Raw genomic sequence first — 13873 nt, forward strand, 5'->3', positions numbered from 1 at the left:
ACTCATTTTCAACCATTTTTTCAATTGAATTTTAGCCCATTTTACAGCTCCTTCCAAGTTAAGCTGGCAGAATGGAACTAAATAAAATTCTGAATCTGTGGAATGAGGAGTACTTCACTGTCAATATCAATTCAGTCTACATCATCAGCATTAAAATTATCTATTACTCTCCTCATACAAAAGTCATCTGATATACAATAAGCCTTCATAGCAGTGGTGACACCATTGAGTTGATGTTACCCTCCCTTGTGATTAGGAGGATAAAGTCTTAATGTTGCCCAACTGAAGGAGCTCAAAACTTTTAGGAAACAAATGCAAAAAAATGGCTGATCTTTGTTTTGATGGAAACTTATGAAAGAAATACCAAGTTTGGGTTAGACTTTCCCAGCATTCAGACAAATATTTGCCCAGAGTCCCAGGACTTGTTCTTCAGTCACTCAGTGATGTCCAACTTTATGTGATGCCATGGGCTTTTACCTATGGGGTTTTCTTAGCAAAGGTACTGGAGTGGTTTGCCATTTCCTTCTCCAGTGTGTTCCCATTTTACAGAAGAGGAAGTAAGCAAAGTAAGGATTAAGTGACTGTCCCAGGGTCAAACAGCTAGTAAAGGTCTAAGGCCAGACTTGAACTCAGAACTTCCAGGCTCTAAGCCTATCCAAGGTCTATCCACTGCACCACCTAACTTGAGGATAGCAAACAAACATAAAATCAACCGAACCAATAACCCTTGGAGTATACAGAATCTGACAATGAGGCTATGGCTGTAGTCATTGCCCGAAGTAGCAGGGCTGGGATTCTAATTGGGTTTTCCTACTTCCAAATCTCATCTTCTCGCTGAGAGAACTGATTTTTCTATTATATGAATAACCAATTACTAAGTTACGATTACGGCATTTTCTCTCTATTTCCTCATGCAAGGCCTAGCCCCAGCAAGTACGTCAGTCTCTGAACAGCATTGCTGATAAATGAGATTTTGAAATCCTCAGGGAACATGCTTCTTGATCTTGGGCAGGACCACAACTAGAAGACCCTACTTCTGTTTAGAAGGTGAACAGAATCTAATATAGGTGAATGCCAGCCCTATAGCATTCAATGTACGCCCTGGCAGTCCTTCATTGTGGTTTAAGGTAACCCAGGTCAGCTCAACTCAATAAACATTCATGGAGCAAGTCATAGAGGACTTTTTGAAATTAAGTGTCATGTATGAGGAAGAAAATGCAAATAATTACAAGAAAGTACATGAAGGAGAATCGTACATAAAAAGAATAACAAGATAGGATAGGAACAACATGTGAAGAGCTTTAAATGACAAAAAGACAAGTCTCTGTTTCATCCCAGGTATACAAGGGAGACACAAGAATTTACTGAACACATTTATTGACAAGAGGTCTAAACATTTCAGTAAACCAGAACACACTTTTGACCTTGAGATGCCACCAAAAGACTGTGCTGTGTTCTTCAAGGCCAATTATTTCTTCAACAAGCATTTATTAAGTGCCTATTTTGTACCAGGCATAGGGGACAGCCTTTGCAATGATATGCAGATGGGAAATGAAGTGTCACATGTGAGGAACAGTAAGCAGGCAAATCTCACTGAATAGAGCTCCAGAAGGGGAATACCCCACTCCTGCCTTTCCAATCTTCTTGCACCTTAGTTTTTGAACCAGTGATACTGGCCTCCTGGCTATTCCACAAACAGAACACTCCATCTCTCAGCTCCCAGCATTTTCTCTGGCTGTCCCACATGCTTGGAATGCTCTTATTTCTCATCTCTGCCTACTTACTTCCCTGGCTTTCCTTAAGTCCCAAGTAAAATCCCATCTTCTATTAGAAGCTTTTCCTACCCCCTCTTAATTCTAGTGTCTTCCTTTGGTTAATTAGTTCCTATTTATTATTGTTGTTTGTATGTATTGGTTTCTTGTCTCTCCTCTTACAATTGGAGGTAATTCAGGGCAAGAATAGTTTTTTTGCTTCTTTTTGTATCCCCAGCATTTAGCACAGTGCCTGGCACATTGTAGGCACTTAATAAATGTTTATTGATTAATGGTACTATTATTGAGTAGTATATAAGGCTATAAAAGTAGGATGTAGCCAGGGATAAAAGGACTTTACATGATAGAGGTGTCTGCACTTGATCTTAGATGTATTGGGGAGCCAATGTAGTTTGTTCAACAGAGTGATTGACTGGGACTTTTGGAATATTCGTTTGGCTGCTGAGTGAATGATGGGTCAGAGAGGATGAAAATCCAGGTAAGGAAAGTCCAATTAGGAGATTATAGAAATAGTCCAGGTGAGAAATGATGAGATTTTGTGAAAAGAGAGACAATGGATGCAAGACACTCTGAGCACGAGGGTAATGACAAAACTTGACAACTGATTGGATACGGGGTTTGAGGAGAGTGAGTATCATGGAATAGAGCAAGTGGCCAGGAAAGGTGGGAGGTTGGTGTCACGCAAATTTAGAGTCGACTTTGTGTGATTCTATGCATTGAGTACTACCTTTACTAATACTGGAATGGCTCAGTATTCTTTGTTGACTCTCATAACCAAATACAGCATAGGAGGACAGGGACAGTGAAACAGCCACTCAGCCAGGGATAGAAGCACATGGGAACATAGACTTCAAGTAAAAGAGATGTCCCTCAATATTAGTCAAGAAGGGCTACTCAGAAAGGTGGAATTAGAACTGTGCCCATTGGCTAGCTTGTGGGACAGTTTTAACAACCAAATTCTGATGACAACTGGAAATAATTAAGCATTAAGCCTACCAGCCTTGTATAAAAGGAGCCATGATAGGTTTAGAGCTGGGAGAGATTGTTTGTAGAGCCACAAGGACAGCATTTAATTTCTGGTGCAAATTTCCCCCCACAGCTAAAGGAGCAAGTATGAGCGGAAGGAAGGGTCCACATTGGTCTGTAACCATTGTTTAATGTTGTGTCCAAAACTGCTCTTTCCACTGCAGGGGAGTTGCCTTGTTGGCCAACCATCAGGTGGTGGGCTGAAATCCTGTTTGACTCTTCACTCAGAAATCAAAAGCGGCAGATGAAATATTCCTTTGATAGAAGGGTGGGGGTTGGGGGTATGTGTGTGGAGATGAGTACCCTGAATGAAATTAAATGGCACACCTTGCATCTGTCCATCAGGTATCCTGGGTCAGAAACCCAGCATACCACAAGGTTCCCTGCTGCGGCAACCACCTGGGTCAGTCTCACTAGTGTATTCTGATTTTGTGGTAGAGCCCCCTGGAGGACTCACACCAGGGTTGCCACAGAAGTACTCATATCCTCAATACTTACTTCATCGTAAAGTGAAGGGACAGTGATGATTTAATGGAACTGGTCACAAATCAGATAAATCAAGAAAACCATCAAAAGAATGAGAAGGAGTCAGGCATTATTAATGAATCAATATAATTGATCTGTTAATAAAATGGATGATTAATGATAATGTCCTTCTCCTCCACCCCAATTCCTTATCTGTCTCTGGTGTACAGGTTCCAGTGTCTTCTGTCCTACTAATCTAAACATCTCTTCTCTTTTTTTCATTAGCTACAGTATATTGTCTATCATCTGAGCCACTTTCTCCGTAGGAATTCACCTCTCACTCCCTGTATCTTTCCACTACAGTTCTCCACTCACCTCTCTGGGTGGATGAACAAGGACAGAGTAATTTCCTAACTAGCTCCCTGTGAGTTCCCCTGGTTAAAGGTCAGGTTCTTGGGGGGAAATGAATGATTCTGGGGAGAGAAAATACTGTGGACACCTTCCCCATATGAGCAATTGTAACAAAGTGACTGTGAGGGCTTAAGGCATCTTAGTTGCTGACACCCATGTATTTGTGGAGCCTGCCATAAAGAAGCTGCAACCACCATTTTCTCATGTTTTGGTGGAAAAAAGAAAGTGATGTATGGATGTGGATTTATACAACCAAAAACATCTGTTATCTTGTCTATGAGTTCCAGTAGTGGCTTGATATGTTCTTTGCCTCCGTTTCATCTTCTGACACAGGGTTTCCAAAGAGAAAAGAGAGCGGTAACCAACTGTCCATTTCTTGGCATTGCATTGTTGAGGGAAAAGACTGCCCTTGGAAGCCTGTTGATCCAGCATTTCAGGCTTTGCTTAGGGTCTAGCATCTTTAGGGTTTACTTGAGCAGGCTGTTGTGTCATTCCACAGTCCTTACTACTTGTGAGTAAGGTGGGACATGAAATAGATATGTGATATATCTTTCAGTTTTGCTCATGTCTGAGCGGCTGCTGACATGAAACTTGTGTCATTGTCTACACTCAGTACCAGCTCAGGCTGTTAGTGTGGCACTGACCCCTCCTCAGCCAATGCCCTTGATAGGTGCCAACAGCTATCAGAGTATACCAGAGACCTCTTTATCGTGGCCCCAGTCCTATACACTCCATTGTCGAGGGGGTGCTGGCCATATCCCTCTTGGCGTCTTAGAAGTAGGGGCTTTTGTATGTGGCATTGGAACTGACAAGTTTCACAATCATTGTGGATGGGCACCATAGTCCTCATGGGTGATGTAGAGGCTTCTCTTATGGGTCCTCTGCAGCATAGTTTTCACATTACCATGGACCAAAATTCAATAAACTTCCATTCAACACCTACTATGTGCCAGGTACTTATCTGCTTAGAGAAAAGCATAAGACAGTCCCCGCCCTCAAGGCACTCACAACCTAATGGGGGAAGACAACATAGAAAAAGAAATGGAAAAGGAGGTTGTGGAGGAGGTTACCTGGTGGGGAAACATGCTCTCAAGTGCTACAGTGAGGTGGGAAATGATGTGAAGAATGAAGAGTTTCTGAATAGATTTCATCTTAAGGATCAATGATTATTAGGAGATCATGAAGCCCAGGAAAACAGTGGGTTGGAAATGATTAGGTGAATTCTCTAGGTGCCCTCCTTAAATGCTAGAGGATCTGGGTGTTGCTCCTCGATATCCACCCCACTATCCTTTCCAACCAGAGGAAGAGAGGAGCCCCAGGGGCAGGACATGCTGAGGAGGTGTGAGTTTCCCAACTGACTTCATTTTGTGATGAAATGACGAGTTTGTGGAGATCATGAAGTCCAGGAAAGTAGCCAAGTAGGAAATGATAAGAAGTATTGGAGCTACACAGTCCTGGTCAGCTTGCCCGTTCCAGTATACTCTTCTGGGAATGGTCATTTCTTGCGGGAAGACATGAGTCATGTAGAGTGTCCAGTTGTTGAGCTTGGAGGAGATACTTCAATACAGTGAGGTTCCCCAAAGAGGTGATGAATTTGTCATCCAGTTGGTAGCCTGTCACTGGTCTGACCACACAGCAAGACCATCAGCTATTGCACAGGAACGAGTGAAGAGAAATATCTCCTTTGTGGTGGACAACTCAAGCAGCAGGAGAGCTGTCTGGAGTTCTGCCCTTGGGTGGACTGAGTGGTGCCATGGGCACAGTAAACGGACCTGTCAGATGACTGTACTGCTGTGGCATTCCAATGAGTTTGACCATGTTTAAAGAGGTCTGTACTGTCGGAGAACCAAGCACCTCCTGCTTCTGGGAGCTCAGAAAAAGAAGAGCCCCAGATTGTAAGAGGGGATTTCACTCTAGTTCAACCAAGACTTGCTTCTGTGGAAGCCTGTTGCTAAGCAAGGATCTCATATAGGTGGGTAACTCCCCTTGCACCTGGCCTGGCTTGGCTCTGAATACAACACTTCCATTTGATGATGGATGATTCTTGGGCTCCACCTGCCTTGAGGGATTTGGCATTAGTCAGCACCTATTGAAAGGTCGACATTTTTGGTCAGAGAGTACCTGGAATGTCTCCAGTCAGCCTTTCAGTTTGCACTAGAGTCTAGGATCAAGGAAGGAGCTGTTTTTCAAATGAGGTATAGCTCAGCATGGTTCCATTCAGTGCTGGGGTCTAGCACCCTAAGAGCAAGTGCACTCTGGCCTCATCTTGTGGCCATAGATGACACACTGCATTGGTGTCATTAATAGATACTTGCAATAGGGTATTATCATTAGCCAGAAGGAGACCCAGGGGTAGGGCTACCTGAATTTTGTCTGGGTTAGTGGCCCCTCCATCATAGCTTACTCAGTCCATATGGTAAGGGATGAGATCCCAGCTTCCTAATTAGGGCATACCAATAGGAGGCAATAAATAATGGGTTGCCTTCAGTTTTGGAGGACACTTATATTTATTTAGAGTCCATGCCACCCCTGGGGGTAACTGACAAGATACTTAAGCTGTCCAGGTCATCGGACAATAAGAGAGCATTACATACCTGGTGAGGTGAAGGCAACTAGTCTACTATCCTAGTCTGCTATCTGACTAGGACCTGAGAAGAAAGCAGAGCCAAATCATTCACCACATACCAGTCTCTGAGCATGGCCACGAGTACCTCTTTAATAGTCACAAGTTCAGGGACAACCAGAGCCATCAAATCAACTTCTCCTTTCAGTCTGAGGTAATCTGTGGTCAGTATCCAAGTGCCACTGTCCTTCCATGATGTCCCAACAGGACTGTTGAACTGAGAGGTTTGCCTGAGGACTCTGGCATTCAACAACTCCTATACCAACACCTGTGTATTTCACACACCTCTGCCATGGGACTTATACTGCCCACTAAGTTGGGGCCAACACTGGGGGAGGAGAGTGTGTTAGGGACAGCTCCCTGGCCAACTGTGAAAGCTAGGATGTGGGCAGTACTATAGGAGTGGAGCCATCCCTGGATCTGATCCAATCCCTTAAGCTATTTCAACAAGTTAGTTTTTGTAATGCCCACATTGTGGGAGCTGCCACTACTGCCCTTCTCACTGGTGCATTGTCATCTCATGGATTTAAGCCCCTGGGCACTAGGGTGACTTCAGTTCCACAGTCCAAAAGTCTCCGATTATAAGAAGCCCTTCCATGGGGCCACTGGAGAATGAAAGAGGCATAAGACCTTTGGTTCCCTGGGGAGAGTTGTCTGTGGACCAGAACCCACTCTAATCTAGTTTGGTCTCCTACACTGGAGTGAGTCCAGGGGAGAGGGTAGAGACTGTGTTGCCACCCATGTCCTCCTCTGAGAGCAAAGCTGTGATGGGGGCAGTCAGGGATTGAAAGGGCTCGTTTTGATTTGATCTCATATCAAATCAAAGCTCCTAAAATCTTACCAGACCCCTGTACACACCATCATTTATCCTAGCAGACAAAGATTTCATGGGCACTAGATCTTCTTTGTGTGTAATTGGACACAGAACATATGTGACAATATGAAACTCCAGGGAGAGTTGAGTGGATCCTAACTCGAAGATAAATAACATAAATGATCACTGGCTGTTTTGACTACTGCTACATGTGTCAGATCTTTGCCTCTTCTATCTTCTTTCTCTAACAGTGCAGGAAGCAGGGGAGGGCTAGAATTGAACATCCTCTCACGTCCTAGAGTGACAGGAGAGCCAGTGCCTAGAAATCAGAGCCGGCTCACCTGTGTACCAAGCCAGGAACAGGACAAGAAGTGACAGCCCAGGAGGAGGCTAGAGGACTACAAAGTACCCGGGCACTAGTTTTAATTTAATACTTGGGTTTTGGCACCATTGGTCTTCTGGATTCGTTGTATTCACAGTGCTGATAACCTTTATGATGTGACATTGGGGCATAGGTGTTCATCCCGTTACCCTTCTATCTGGCCTGTCAGTATATTCCACACATTTCTCAGCAGGGACTATCAGCTCTACCACAGAGGCAGTGGTACACCCCATCCATCTCATACTACGTAATCTAAAGGGGGACAAGTTTGGTTAACCTATTCCCTGACAATGTGGCTCATATGATGGTTTGTCTTATCCTTCCATCCCTCTGGATCAGTCCAGGTAGAGTTCCATGGACGAATTCTCCACAGCAAGCCAAGTGCCATACTAGTTGAGATCTCATTGCAGACCCAACAAGCTGATTTATTGCCCGCCTCAGCCAGCCTGTAGCACCAGTCAATAAATGATTGCAGTTGGGCTCTCTGTACCTTAAGGATGATAAGACAAATGGCACAAAGTCACTAACAAAGGTAAATCCTGACCATCAGGAAGTATAAATACGAGTGATTTATCTTGTGACAACTCCACTGCTGGAATAGGGTTCTGGCCTGGTTTGGTTCACCAGACTTTTGTCCCTTGCCCAATACGGGTTACCGAGGGGTTGACGTGGAGAGCCACAGGGGGTGTGTGGTAAATCTACAGAGTCAGTACAAATGTCCCCCATGAAATAGCTTTCCCCTCTTCTGGGCTGAGGTCACGGCTGGCAGCCACACAGCCATCACACATGGCAGACAAAGAAGTCATGCTTATAAACCTGCCCCACAAGGCACCAACAGAGCCAGCCAATGAGCAATGGCCTATTTGAAATTCCATGTCCATGTCCACACCTTTGTATCTTCTGGGTTCAGCACAGTAGGTACTGGCAAAAGGGTATTGCTTTGCTGTCCCAACCCGATTTCAATAACTCATCTTTAGGCTGTACTTGTAGCTGTATTTGGAGAGGAAGCATATTGCAAAAGGGCATCTAGTGAGGCCACCTGTCCTCACTGAGGCCGTTCATTAAAGGCTCCATATATGAGTGGCCCACCCTTTCATAGTCCCTTCCTCCACCTTCAGGGTCTGCTTCAGCAATCCATTATATGGTTCTATGATGCCAGCCCCTTGCAGATTGTAGGTTGTGTGGAAGCACCAGCTGGTCTTTCACCCAGGACTGTATAGTGTGACGAGAAAGGTGAGTGCCTGGTCACTTATATACAGTCAACAATTGCTCAATCCCCTCTTTGTATAGGCTTGATCATCATACTGGGTGGGAAATTCCACTAACAGTCCACTAGCTGGGTCAACACATGTCAAAACATACCAATACCTTTGTGAAAGTAGGAGTGGCCCAATATAGTCAATTTTCCAACTTGCCAGGAGTCAGAGGCCCCGTGTCATGGCACCAGCTGCCTGTGCTATGCACCAGGGGTCCCGTTTAGAAAAGGCCACACACTCTCCTTTAGACACAACATCTTCATAGGTCAGGGGTAAACCCCATTGCTTAACAACCTCCTGCATGTTGTGGAGCCCAGCATGTTGTAATCTATGATCCAACCATTATGCTACACCTGAGGCCAGGGCATCTTTAAGCCACCATACTCATGCTAATGCATCAGCATCATCATTCTCTGGTCCATGATCCATGGTTGAAACCTTTTGCTGTCCACAAGACCACAAGTCCGTTCCCCATGTCCATACTCCACAATGGCTGATGGCTCACCAAAGAGGGGGAAGAATATCAGGTGGGAAACCACATTGTTAGGCCACAGAATACAGCCCAATATCAGTACATGTGGTCAAAGGGTCTTTCTCATGGGTCTCTACAAGTCACAAGGCTAGATACTCAGTCCATTGACTGCTTTGCCCTTCCCCTGCCTTCATCTATATGGTTTCAGCCTCTAGTGAAAAGCAACAGCCTTCCACTTCGAGGGTTGCCCTGGCTGTACCCATCCATGTACCAGACAACAGGGGATATGGGTCCCCTACCAGCTTTATACAGGCTTTCTAACACAGTCAAATCAACAGCCCCCCCCAACTTATCAGACACATATGTAATAGGTCCCAAAACTACCTGAAGTTCAGTGTTCAGTGGAATGGTGGACATTGAGCTTTGGTGTTAGAGGTAGGAACCACAATTAGCCAACGTTGGGGTCTGTGCTACACTACTTCTCGGTTTTTGAGTCTAATCATGCAGGGATCCAGCTATGGGGTAAATGGTACACACTGTTACCAGTGCCCTTTCTGTGATAGGTCCTGTTGCAAGAAGGGCGTGGCACACAACTGCTTTTTTTTAAAAAAAACTTTTTATTTATTTAAATTTTTAACATGTGTTTTTAAAACTTTGGGTTACAAATTTTCTCCCTTCCTCCCTCCCCACCCACCCTCATTGAAAAGGCAAGCATCTCGATACAGGTTATAGATATGTAGTCACGCAAAACACTTCCATAGTAGTCCGGTAGTGAAAAACTAAGTATATTTCCCTTCATCCTATCCTACTCCCCATTTATTCTATTCACCCTTTTGACCCTATCCCTCTTCAGAAGTGTTTGCTTTTGATTATCCCCTCCCCCAATCTGCTCTCTCCTGTATCAACCCCCTGCTCTCTTGTCCCCTTCCCTCCTTATTTTCCTTTGGGGTGAGATAGAGTTCCACACCCCATTGTGTATGTTATTCCCTCCTTAAGCCAAATCCTGTGAGAATAAGATTCACTCATTCCCTTTCACCTTCCCCCATTTCCCCTCCACTGTAAAAGCCTTTTCTTGTCTGTTTCATGTGAGATAACTTACCCCATTCTCCTTCTCCCTTTCTCCTTCTCCCAGTATAACCCTCTCTCACCCCTTAATTTTATTTTCCAGATATCACCCCTTCATCTTCAACTCACCCTGTGCCCCCTATCTATCTATTTGTACATACATATAATTTGTTTGTCTCCCACTACCCTAATACTGACAAAGGACTCATGAGTTATAAATATCATCTTTCCATGCAGGAATGTAAATAGTTCAACTTCAATAAGTATCTTATGATTTCTCTTTCCTGTTTACTTCTTCCATGATACACTTGAGTCTTGTATTTGAAAGCCAAATTTTTTATTCGGCTCTGGTCTTTTCATCGAGAATGCTTCAAAGTCCCCTATTTCATTGAACGACTATTTTTTCCCCTAAAGGATTATACTCAGTTGTGCTGGGTAGGTGATTCTTGATTGTAGTCCTATCTCCTCTGCCCTCCTGAACGTTATATTCCATGCCCTTCGGTCCCTTAATATAGAAGCTGCTAAATCTTGTGTTATCCTGATCATGTTTCCACAATGGTTGAATTGTTGCCTTTTGCCTGCGTGCAATATTTTCTCCTTGACCTGGGAACACTGGAATTTGGCTACAATACTCCTAGCAGTTTTCTTTTGGGGATTTCTTTCAGGATGTGATCAGTGGATTCTTTCCATTTTTATTTTGCCCTCTGGTTCTAAAATATCAGGGCAGTTTTCCTTGATAATTTCTTGAAAATGATGTCTAGGCTCTTTTTTTGATAGTCCAATAATTTTAAAATGTTCTCTCCTGGATCTTTGCTGCAATGGTTTTAAGCCTCTGCTAGATCTGCAACAGTGTGGGTCATCACATTGATTGGTTGTCCCACACACAGGTCTGCTATGGCCACTAAGGGCCCAAAATGCTGAGAGGGTGCCATCTGAAGCCCTACGTCTCTCATGTTCTCTGTAAAAATCTCATCAGGATCTCTGGTGTTCAAAATATATATAACATTCTTCATACCCAGTTGCCTTACCACCTGCTGCAGGTCAGCATAACCCTGCCATTGGCTAGGAGATGAGGGTAAGTCACCCTGACTTGGCCTGGCTGCCCGAGCAGTTGTCATCACCCAATCCAGCAAAGAATGATTCCTTTGGAAGTGGTGAGCCACCTGCAAACGCTGGTGCAGGGCAGGATGGGTAGTTATGGAAGCTAATTTACCATCTCCATTCCAGACAACAAAATCCCATCCACTCCCACATCCCACAATCTCAACAACCAAGCAGCCATTGGCTCAGAGCTCCTCTAGAGAAAGGAGGTGCCTTGATCTACCCATTCTGACTGAGTGTATGGTAGAAACACAGAATGCTCCACCACTTGTGCATGTGTGTGTGCGTGTGTGTGTGTATGTGTGTTTGTGGGGGAGGAGGGTTGCCGCTGTCCTTCAGGGACCCTTGGATGCTGAGTTTTTATCTTTTGCTGCACAACAAGGCTTCTTTTAGCACAGGAAAATTTAGAAAAGTCTTTTCCTCTTCTTCCACTACAATAAATCCAGGTTCCTCCTCGTCCTCCTAAACAATATGGTAGACAGAGGGCTAGACCTGAAGTCAGGAAGACCTGAGTTCAAGTCCAGCATCAGACGTGTAGTCGCTCTGTGAGCATGGGCAACTTTCTTAACCTCTGGTTACTTCACTTTCTTCAACTGTAAAATCAGGATGAGGATAGCACCTACCTAGCGGGGGATCAAATGAGATAATATTTGTAAAGCACTTAGCATGGTGCCTGCAACCTTCATCAGCACTTCTTCCCCTCCCTTCCCTTGCTTCTGTATCTGACCCTCTGGAGTCAAAGGCCTTGGGTTGTAATACTGCCTCTGACAATTAATTCTGTGTGACCTTGGGCAAGTCCCTTCTCTTCCCCTCAAGCTCAGTCCCCTTCTCAATAAAATGAGCAAATAGGTGTGGGGCTCTGGGATCTCTAAGTTTCCCCCCTGCATAGACATTGTGTGTTCTGAGGCCTCAGAGAGTCTGCATTCTCTCTTCTGAAGTTGTCTCCCCCTGACATTATGGTTCTAGGCCTGGCTGTCCATAGAAGGTGGGCCAGGTGTGCCTAGGAGTGCCGTCACACCCCTAGTCACTACCCGATATGGTTCTGTGGTCCCTCCTGGATGGAAATGCCATTTTCCAAGGTACCTTGGAACTGACATACCGTGTTCTTTTTTTTTATGTGACACATAAACACATACACAAAAAGCACTTCCATACACACAGCACGATATATAAAGAAGATTCGAAGTGAAACCCTCCATTTCTCATCACTTCCTTTAAACACACACAAACACACACACACACACACACAGAGAAGAAGAGAGGCAGAGTCAAGATAGTGGTCTTGGAGGAGGAAGCCACAATTCATTCACAGATCTAGAAAACTCACCAGACCAATTCCTAACTGGGAAATTCAAGAAAAATAGTCTAGATGCATCATTTTGCAGCACAGGTTGTCACAGAGAGATAGACAGAGACATCTGTTGACACTGGGATCAGGGTAGGGCCAGGAACAACCACTGTGAGCTTTTCAGCCCAAGGAGAGGTTGTGTCCCAGAGTGGGAAGAGGGCCCGGATGTACCAGAAAATGGCTGAACCTTGTGAAGGACAGACGAATAGGTAACCACTAGCAAGCCTGTTGCTAAGTACTCGGTTGCAAGTCACAGATCCTGGGCATATTGAGGACAGAACCTGGGCCTAGAGGGGTTGCTCCGGAATGAGGAGGGTTCAGCGACCTTACAGTGTGCATTGAGCAAGGAGCAAGTTGGAAATCAGGCAGCAGTTGAGACCCCAAGAGCAATGGGGGGGGGTGTCTCAGTTCCAGCCTCCAGGAGCATAAAGTTGCATCTCAAAATCAGTAGACTTTTCCAGCATGCTAATAGTGGCTAAGTGCAACAGCAGTCTCCTTGTAATCTACACAGGGAGAGCCCACCTGAATGTTGCCCAGACCTAAACTCAGGTCAGGAGCTTGGAGAGTTCAGAGTAGGTCAAAAATGTGATTATTGTCTTTGAAAGCACTGAAAGTATGCAGGTCCTCATCTTCAGGAGATGTTCCTGACATTTCAGAAAACTACAACACTCATTACCCCAAGAATGTAGTAGCAAGACCAGCCCAGACATTCCATCCATAACAGTGCAGAGCCTGGCCCTAACATAAAGACCAAAATCAGGTAGAAGGCTGAATGAATGAAAAAATTTAAAAAATAATAACCTTACCATCCTCAAAAGCTATGATGGTGACAGGGACATTCAAGACACAAACCTAAAATGAGAGACTGAATCTAAAACAGCTACATGTAAGTCTCAAAGAAAAAGAGAGTTAAGGCAAACATTTAACTAGAATTAACTAGAACACACGGAGGCAAAGTTCAAAAAATAGGTTTTCAATGTTTTTATAAATGACAGAACACTGGAAATTGAAAAGGAAGTGAGAACAATGGAAGAAAAATGGACCTATTGGTGGTGGGGTGGGGTTAGGGCACCTGACTTTTGGTTTTTTTGTGTGCAGTTTGTGTGTGGATGAAGTTAGTGTTGCTTCTCATTGGATT

Source organism: Phascolarctos cinereus, unplaced genomic scaffold, assembly GCF_003287225.1.
Source record: "Phascolarctos cinereus isolate Bilbo 61053 unplaced genomic scaffold, phaCin_HiC Scaffold_8;HRSCAF=390, whole genome shotgun sequence".
Lineage (NCBI taxonomy): Eukaryota > Metazoa > Chordata > Mammalia > Diprotodontia > Phascolarctidae > Phascolarctos > Phascolarctos cinereus.